Raw genomic sequence first — 8800 nt, 5'->3', positions numbered from 1 at the left:
GGAGATCCTCCACGGTACACCAATCATCTTCGGTGAAAATATGGACGAGTGTGAAAATCTGTCACTCTTGCATGAGTGAATCTTAGAACTGAGTTTTGTTGCATTATTGAATCTTACTGAATTTTCTTTTTGTTTCAATTTATTTACGCGTGTCTACATTAGAACTGAACTCGGCTATTCTAAAAATATGGGGCCCACACACAATCCACATTACCAGAATAAACTGGAATCCTTGGCGGCTTAGTGTAGAAGAAAACATAATCCCCCTTAAACTCTCTCATTAACTTGGGGCGGGGGAAAAATATTTTCTTTCTTCAATATAAAGTTTCGGCAGACTATCCAAATAAAAAACACTCAATTACTTCTCCCTCTTCTTTGAAACCCCAATTTCACCGATCTCAAAAATTAGGGTTTATCAAATCGAATTTCTTCGTTAATTACTGTAAACAACAATGGCGGATGATTTAAAATCATCGCCACCACCACCATCATCATCTTCTTCATCACCATTAGGTAATTCGGTGATACCAATTGTAAATAAACTACAAGATATATTTGCACAGCCTGGTAGTAAATCAACAATTGAATTACCGCAAGTAGCTGTTGTTGGTAGTCAAAGTAGTGGTAAATCAAGTGTTTTAGAAGCACTCGTTGGAAGAGATTTCTTACCTAGAGGTTCTGATATTTGTACTAGAAGACCTTTAGTTTTACAATTGTTACAGACTAAGAAGACATCAGATGGTGCTGATGAAGAGTATGGAGAGTTTTTACACTTGCCTAAGAAGAAATTCTTTGATTTTTCTGAAATTCGTAAAGAAATTCAGGTATATCATGACTTTAATTTGATTCGTCACTGTTATTGATACTTTCTGTGAATAATGTGATTAATTGAACTTTGTATGAATTTGATATTGTTATTGTCTGATCCCTGAATGATAATGAAAAGATTGGTTTGCTATGTTAACTTCTTGTTTGAAGTTATTTAGTATTTTAAATTGGGTCAAATAGGATGTCTATATGCAAATGTGGGTTGTCTATATTGTTAATATACTGTATTAGTGGATACATTGACATCGGCCAGAGTTAGAACTTGCTTAGATTTTGTTTTATTTCTCTGTGAAGTTCTTTGATAAATGTATTCGACACTGGGTTGACCTTAGTCCTTAGATTACTTCGGGGTTGATGATGGAAGCTGCCTTTAATTGAGTGAAAAATTTCGGATGTGTCTCTTCCTTTTTTTTTTCCTTTTCTCCCAGTGTCAGTGTAGTTAAACAGCATTAATATGGTTCAGCAAATGTACTTGAAACAAAGTATGCTCTTGAAGCATGTTTTGACTACTATTATGTTTCCACTGTGCATAAGTTTCTTCTTTCTATAATTTGTTGGTTTACTTTTGCCATCAGGATTGTGTAATTGGTTTCTCATTAGCTTTTGAAAAAAACCCTGGAGAAGTTCTTGACATGTGGAAATAAAAGAAACGTGCATGTTACTAGTTACTAGTGTCGTACGAGTACATATATTTTCTTTTGGTCTGGTACTCTTTGCACCACTATGGTGTTGCTTATATTTGTTTTTGCTATGGATATGGTTCATATTGAATTGTTGGTGAAACGTTGGATTTCACCAGTAAAAAGAAAACAATAAAGAAATGAATACTAGGCATCAACCCTTTTCATCTCACGTTGCAGGCGGAAACAAATAGAGAAGTAGGAGGCAACAAAGGAGTTTCTGACAAACAAATTCGTCTCAAGATCTACTCACCAAATGTTCTTGATATTACGTTGGTGGATTTGCCTGGGATAACGAAAGTGCCGGTTGGTGACCAGCCATCTGATATTGAAGCTCGAATTAGGACGATGATCTTATCGTATATAAAGCATCCTAGTTGTTTAATTTTAGCAGTCACGCCTGCAAATTCAGATTTGGCAAATTCAGATGCACTACAGATAGCAGGAACTGCTGATCCTGATGGTATACATACCGAAAAATCTCTACTAGAAGTTGCATGTTTGAGGGTGGCACCAAGTTGCCTAAACACTTGATTTTAACACTTCTAATGGTTAATGTATTTTTTTTTGCAGGTAATCGAACAATTACGTGTAATCACAAAGGTATTTGTTTTTTGTTTCCTCATTCTTAATACTTGTACAGTATATGCTGCTTTCATTATTTGCTGATGAGCATTTACAACTGCTCTTCCGTTTATCACCTCAGTTGGATATTATGGACCGTGGCACTGATGCTCGTAATCTTTTGCTTGGAAAAGTTATCCGTCTCCAGCTTGGTTATGTAGGTGTTGTTAACCGATGCCAAGAGGTAATCTTTCCTCTTAGAATTGAAAGTTTCTTGTAAGTTTGTTAGCATGACATGATATTGGAGGTAGTCTAAGGCTGAAAAGTTGATTGTGTGTGTCTTCATCGGATAATAGTGATACCTTTCTTCATGACGTGTATGAGTGACCTCAGTGACCTGTATATTATATATGCTAAGTTCGTCATTTGCCTACCTTTAAATATTGGATCGTGTATTTACTATTTAAAGATTTAATGGTTTTTCACATAAATTTGTAACTGTTGAGCATCTAGCAACATGCATGTTATGAACAGGATATTATGCAAAACCGCAGTATCAAGGATGCACTTGCTTACGAGGAGAAATTCTTTCGTAACCGACCTGTAAAATCTATTGCCACCAGCTTGCTTTTTTATGGTCATTTTGGAGTTTTGTAGCAGTTCTCTTTACGTATGCTTATGATTGTTATGTATTACAGGTATATAGTAGCCTTTCTGATCAATGTGGTGTACCTCAGCTAGCGAAGAAATTGAATCAGGTACTACCATCGACTATTCCATGAAACTTCAAGTTGGCATTCACAATGCTATCTTTTTTCCTCCAAACCAGATACAACGCTTTCGTCATTCTTAGGCGACACACCATAGTTTTCTCTTTTTCTGATATATTCTTCCCTCTATAAATAATATTATAATATCTATCTCGATGTTCTAATGTTTGCCTGCAGATCTTAGTCCAGCATATCAAGACCTTACTTCCCGATTTGAAGGCACGCATAAGTGCTGCATTGGTAAAGGAGGCAAAAATACATGCCAGCTATGGGGAGATCACAGAATCTAAGGTACATAATAGCCGTTGATTTCAAGAACGAAAAAAACTTTTTAGCTGAAAAGTCGATTGATACAATTGGCATTTCTACCCGTGTATAAAGATTAAAAACATACATTATTTCTTGCCAGTCAAACTCTATGTTAATTTGTGTCTGAGTTATCATTTAGTAAAAACATATTGGTTTTAGCTCATTTAGTAATCTTCATCATTTCATTTATTTCATTCTATCTGTTCTGAATTATTTCAGGCTGGTCAAGGAGCCCTCCTCTTGAACATTCTTTCAAAGTATTCTGATGGTAAAACTAGCTTCTTTTATATTTTATTTTGCCATGTTTTTATTCCATTTTTTATTATTTTTATGAGTAGATTTATCAATCCACATCTGCTAGCAGTAAAAAGCAAAATAAATCCAGTTAAAAAGCAAAATAAATCCAGTTGTGAACCTAATTTATTCTGAACTGCAGCTGATCTTCTCGAAGACATCCTATATTTGCAGGATTTTATATATTTCCTTCTCCCTAACTTCAAATGACATTAATTTATAATTGACTTAATAATCTGCCTGATACCGAGGTTAATTGAAGCGGAAATTTTGTTTACTCTGCCTGTTACTTCATACTTCAGCAATTGGTTCTTTCTACGTTATCTTCTGTCGACATTGGACTTCTTTGTGTCACTCATAGATGTTTGTTGGTGACAGCGTTTTCTTCAATGGTGGAGGGAAAAAGTCGAGGAATGTCAACGTCAGAATTATCTGGTGGAGCTCGAATTCACTATATTTTTCAGTCAATTTTTGTGAAGAGTTTAGAGGTACACTATACATTTGAAATGTGTCTAGTGATGTCTATATTTGAAATGCTGATCAAAGGTGCTTTCTGTATTTCTTGTCTCCCATTCTACTTCGATGCTTTAAATTGAGATCTGAACTCCTGATATAATTTTGCTTTCCTGTAATTTTAATGATGTATCGGGGTCTTTGTAGTTGTATGTAATTTGGTAAGAAGTTATTGTTTCAATGATGCTGTTTTTTTTTAGAGTTCTTCACTCTGACACAGCTTGAATTCTTTCACAGGAGGTGGATCCATGTGATGAATTAACTGACAATGACATCCGAACTGCAATTCAGAATGCAACGGGTCCCAAGTCTCCTCTATTTGTTCCCGAAGTGAGTTTTAGATGATTTTCCTCTACTTTCTTGGGCCTTATGCTCAAGTTTCTGCCTCTATAATATGTACTTGGTAATTTTCTACTTTCTTTATTCTGATCATTTTATTGTAACTGAAAAATGAAGGTGCCATTTGAAGTTCTTGTTCGGAAGCAGATTGAACGTTTGCAAGATCCTAGTCTTCAATGTGCGAGATTTATTTATGATGAGTTAATAAAGGTAACAGCACACATTGTCTTTATTCTCTTGTATGAGACAGTTTAATCTGGTGTTATTAAGCCTTCATGTCAACACTGGAATGTAAATAAGTGATTTTGTTTTGCTATTTCAGATAAGTCATAGTTGTATGGGCAACGAGCTGCAGCGGTTTCCTGTGCTGAAAAAGCGCATGGACAAAGTTATTGGAGAATTTTTACGAGATGGACTCGAGCCTTCCGAGATAATGATTAAGCACATAATTGACATGGAGGTATGCTGACATTCAAGTGCATAACATTGCCTCTAAATTCTAAAAGTTCTCACTATTTATCCCCAAGTTAATTTTTTGCTGTGTTGCTCGTGTGTGTTTCTTAATTTGGTTAATTTTATTTTGCAGATGGACTATATAAACACTTCACATCCAAATTTTATTGGTGGGAGTAAGGCCGTAGAGGTTGCAATTCTACAGGTCAAGTCCGCTAGGGCAGCTGCAGCCATGGCCAAAGAAAAGGTTAGCTTCCATACTTCTCTGATGGTTCTAAACTTCGTAGTAGGACTTGGATTAATAAGGTCTAAATGCTGAGTGGACTTGGCTAGTTTAATATCCAAGATTAACAAAATTCCTCAGTGAAGTCCCAATTTGAATCAAGTGAAGTTCAAGTTGTTTCACTAAGATGAAGTTTGGTTGAATGACCTAGATACCACCTGTGCGGATGATACATGCTTGTGTTGTGGGAAAACATGATCTCCAAGAGGCTCTCAGTTGTAGAGAAAAAAAAAATTGTCGAATTAGAGAGAGAGCTTTTTCTTTTTGGCACTTAAGAAAGGCTAGCAAACCCATATATTGTCTCATGGAGATGTGCTTAATGCCTTGCTGCTCAGTGGAACTTGCCAATATGGCTAAGTCAACTCTCAATTACTCCAAAACGATTCTCAACCTGCAAGATTATATATTTCTCTTCTCGAAATTAATTATTGCCTTCTTCTTACATCATCATTTGTATGTGCATGATTTAGGAAGGAGCAGATTTTGATAAGGTTCCACCATCTGAAAGAAGTCAGAAATTGCGATCTGTTCTGGGTAGATCCGCAGCAAATGGAGTTACCGCAGATCAGGTGATGGGACTCAAATTTATTTCTTGTTATGTCATCTAAAGGAACATAAAAAAGACATCTTAATGTTCTTCATCGCTTGGTTGGTTTTAACTTGCTTCTTATGCTGCCTCTTGGTTATGTGTAGGTAATTAGGCCTGCTGTGGATACAGAGAAACCTGGAGCATCTGGTAAGTTCCAAGTTCTTTGATCAATAGCGTTATGTACTTATGTCCCCTCAATGGCTAATAAGATGAAGATTCTTGTCTGGCTTTTGTCCATCAGTCTCCAACTAGTATAATATCATTTAAGAACACAAACCGATATTTGTTATAAACGAATTATAAATATGACTGTTGTTGCTGATTAGAATTTGAGAAGAAACCCTGCACGTCTTACTATATGGTGTCTTCTGCTATACATGTGCTGGTGTTCGAGTAATAACAAATTCCATGATATATGCATATGATATCATTTTGATATTGATTCTGGTTTATTATCAGGCATTTTGATATTGATTTTGGTTTATTATCAGGAATGTCTCCAGTTCAAGTTGGGGCATTTCATCAATTTTTGGTGGGGGTGAAAGCTGAAGAGCTTCAAAGGACATCTCAACAACCAAACCGTACAATGAACCTGTTCAGATTGTGGAGCATGCACTTTCTGCAATCTTTTTGAAAGAGGTAGCTTCTGGAAACTCTATCTAATTAACAAACTCACTTTTTGTTTCATTTACTTGTGTGTGTTCTTTGTTCAGCCACCAACCATCTTGAGGCCTTCAGAGACCCACTCCGAGCAAGAGGCAGTTGAAATAGCAATAACAAAATTGTTGTTGAGGTCATACTACGATATTGTCAGGAAGAACATCGAGGACTCTGTGCCAAAAGCAATTATGCATTTTCTCGTAAGTGTGCAAGCTCTCTTAAAACGCATAACCTAAATCAATTTGTTACTTCAAAGTTACGAGTTGTGCTCCCATTTAATTATAGAGTATTTTCCTGGTGATAGTTTTCTCTAACGCTGTGTGAATGTATCCAGGTCAACCATACCAAAAGAGAGCTGCGTAATGTCTTCATCAGGGAACTTTATCGGTAAATATAGATTTGATTCTTTACTTTAAAGCTATCGTGTAAGGTAACAGTTTTCAGTTGCTTGACTTAAAAATAAAAGTGCATGCAAATTAACTTTGTGATGTTCTGCTAAATCCAAAACAGAGAAGGTCTTATTGAAGAGATGCTGCAAGAACCTGAAGAGCTATCTGTGAAAAGAAAGCGATCTCGAGAATCACTTCGGATTCTACAACTGGCTTACCGGGTGAGTACTTGTGCTTTCTTCTTATTGAAGGCACAAACGTAGACCCTAAGCATCCTTGGAAGTGCGGTAAGGTTTCTACTATATTAAGTGTTTTGCTGATGTTTCTTCTTTATATTCTGGTGGTGGCAGACATTGGATGAACTGCCTCTTGAAGCTGATACGGTTGAAAAGGGATACAGTTTGGGAAATGATCCAACTGGTTTGCCAAGGACAAATGGTCGCGCACCATCATCATCATCGTCATCTCCCTATGCATCGCCAGGCCATGATCTCAGTTACATATCGTCTCAGAACTCAAGGTCTCGTAGGTCATCCAACTCAGGAGAGCTAAACTCCACCCTTCAAGCATTTGCCCACATTAATGGACACGGGCACACTCTTTCAGGAAGGATGTATCCGCTTATCGATTAGTATTTGTTTGCGTCAAAAGCAGACTTTCAAAGTGTGGGTTTAAATGTCCCATCAAGTGGTCAGGCCCGGTTCTGAAGCCTGCAGCCTAAAATAACATCAGTAAGCCCAAGATAAATAGCACATATAGTGTACGTTTTACAAAGCGTTTTGTGTGTTTTTTCAATTCAATTAATTCACATTGTTAAGAAGTACTTCTTCCGTCCAAGTTGTACAGGCGAATGTTAGTTTTTGGTTGTCCGTGATAGTTCTGATTCTAATTTCTAGGTGGCTCTAACCTGATAATAGTGTTATACTACAACTAATTTAATACTTATAGTTTTTTATCAAAAAATAGGGGGCAAAACAGAAAAGAAAAGAGATATTTATGAAATCCAGATTAAGAAAAGTGTCTTTTCTCCGCCTGTATACCTTGGATGGAAAGAATTCATTTCTTTTTACTGTAAAAAAACTTGGGGGTGGATTCTAATAATCATTCCCCAAATTATGTCTATATAGTTTGCATAATTACTATTTTCGGAGGTCTTTGTGTTCATTATGCTTCTTGATGCTTATCAGAGAAAGCAATCTAGTTATCTTAAAATCTCATACATAGAGTAATTTCTTTTGCGGAATAGGTGATTGAATGGAATGATGATCCCAGCATGCACGAACAAGCTCCTACTACTCAGCTTAAGGTTCTTTTTAAAAATAAAAATAATATAGTTGTGATTATATCAAATCCAACACTTGCACGGCTTTGGATTTTGTAATATTCTCGCGGAAAAGACTACTAATTATGTTACTCGGAAGGATTCCCAATGAAGAAGTATTCTACTACTGCTTAGGAGTACTTTTGGAGCACAACAATAATATGAAATTCCACTTGAACTAAACTTAATTAAAATTATAGTTTTTGACTGAAAATCACCTCAAATCAGTTTGCTTTGTTTCCGAACAGATGGTAGGATATCGGGATAAAGTGTAAAGCTTTGTCCCTCGTGCAAGTGATGTTATGGATGGAAATGTTTGTCCATGGTCGTGTATTATTCTAGCTAATAGTTACTAGCTGCACCCTGGTTTCATACAATGGAGCTGACGTCCTCCCACATTTTGTTCCATACATTATCAATGATAATGAAATATTTGATGGATAATCAAAATCACAATTGATTGTTGATAGGAGGAAAGTTTTTTCCATCCCAAAACCGGCTTCGCTTCTAGTAAATGTGGTTTTCCCCTTAACAATTATCAAATTAAATTGGTAAATATTATTTATTATGCTGCAAAATAAAGAAAAGACGTATATAAGAAAAGAAGATGAGAGAATTCTATTCATAGGTTAATTGCATAGTTTTAAGCCCTTATTTGTAGGGATAAAAGATTTAGTACCCAACTATGTGGGAACCCTAACCTTAGACAAAAATATCTTAGTTGATAAATCTGAAATTATACAAGCATGTAAAAACTTAAAGTAGTGTTGGGACATGCAAATATTGTCTCGTTAAACCTTAACAAGAA

At 36.0% G+C, this 8800-nt stretch overlaps 1 pseudogene; it reads left to right on the top strand.

Annotated features, from left to right (window-relative positions):
- The first annotated feature begins 263 nt into the window (after positions 1-263).
- LOC113289419 lies at positions 264-7821 on the top strand (annotated as a pseudogene).
- Positions 7822-8800: the final 979 nt, after the last annotated feature.

This window comes from Papaver somniferum, chromosome 6, assembly GCF_003573695.1.
Source record: "Papaver somniferum cultivar HN1 chromosome 6, ASM357369v1, whole genome shotgun sequence".
Lineage (NCBI taxonomy): Eukaryota > Viridiplantae > Streptophyta > Magnoliopsida > Ranunculales > Papaveraceae > Papaver > Papaver somniferum.
This window is presented reverse-complemented; position numbering and strand designations above follow the sequence as displayed.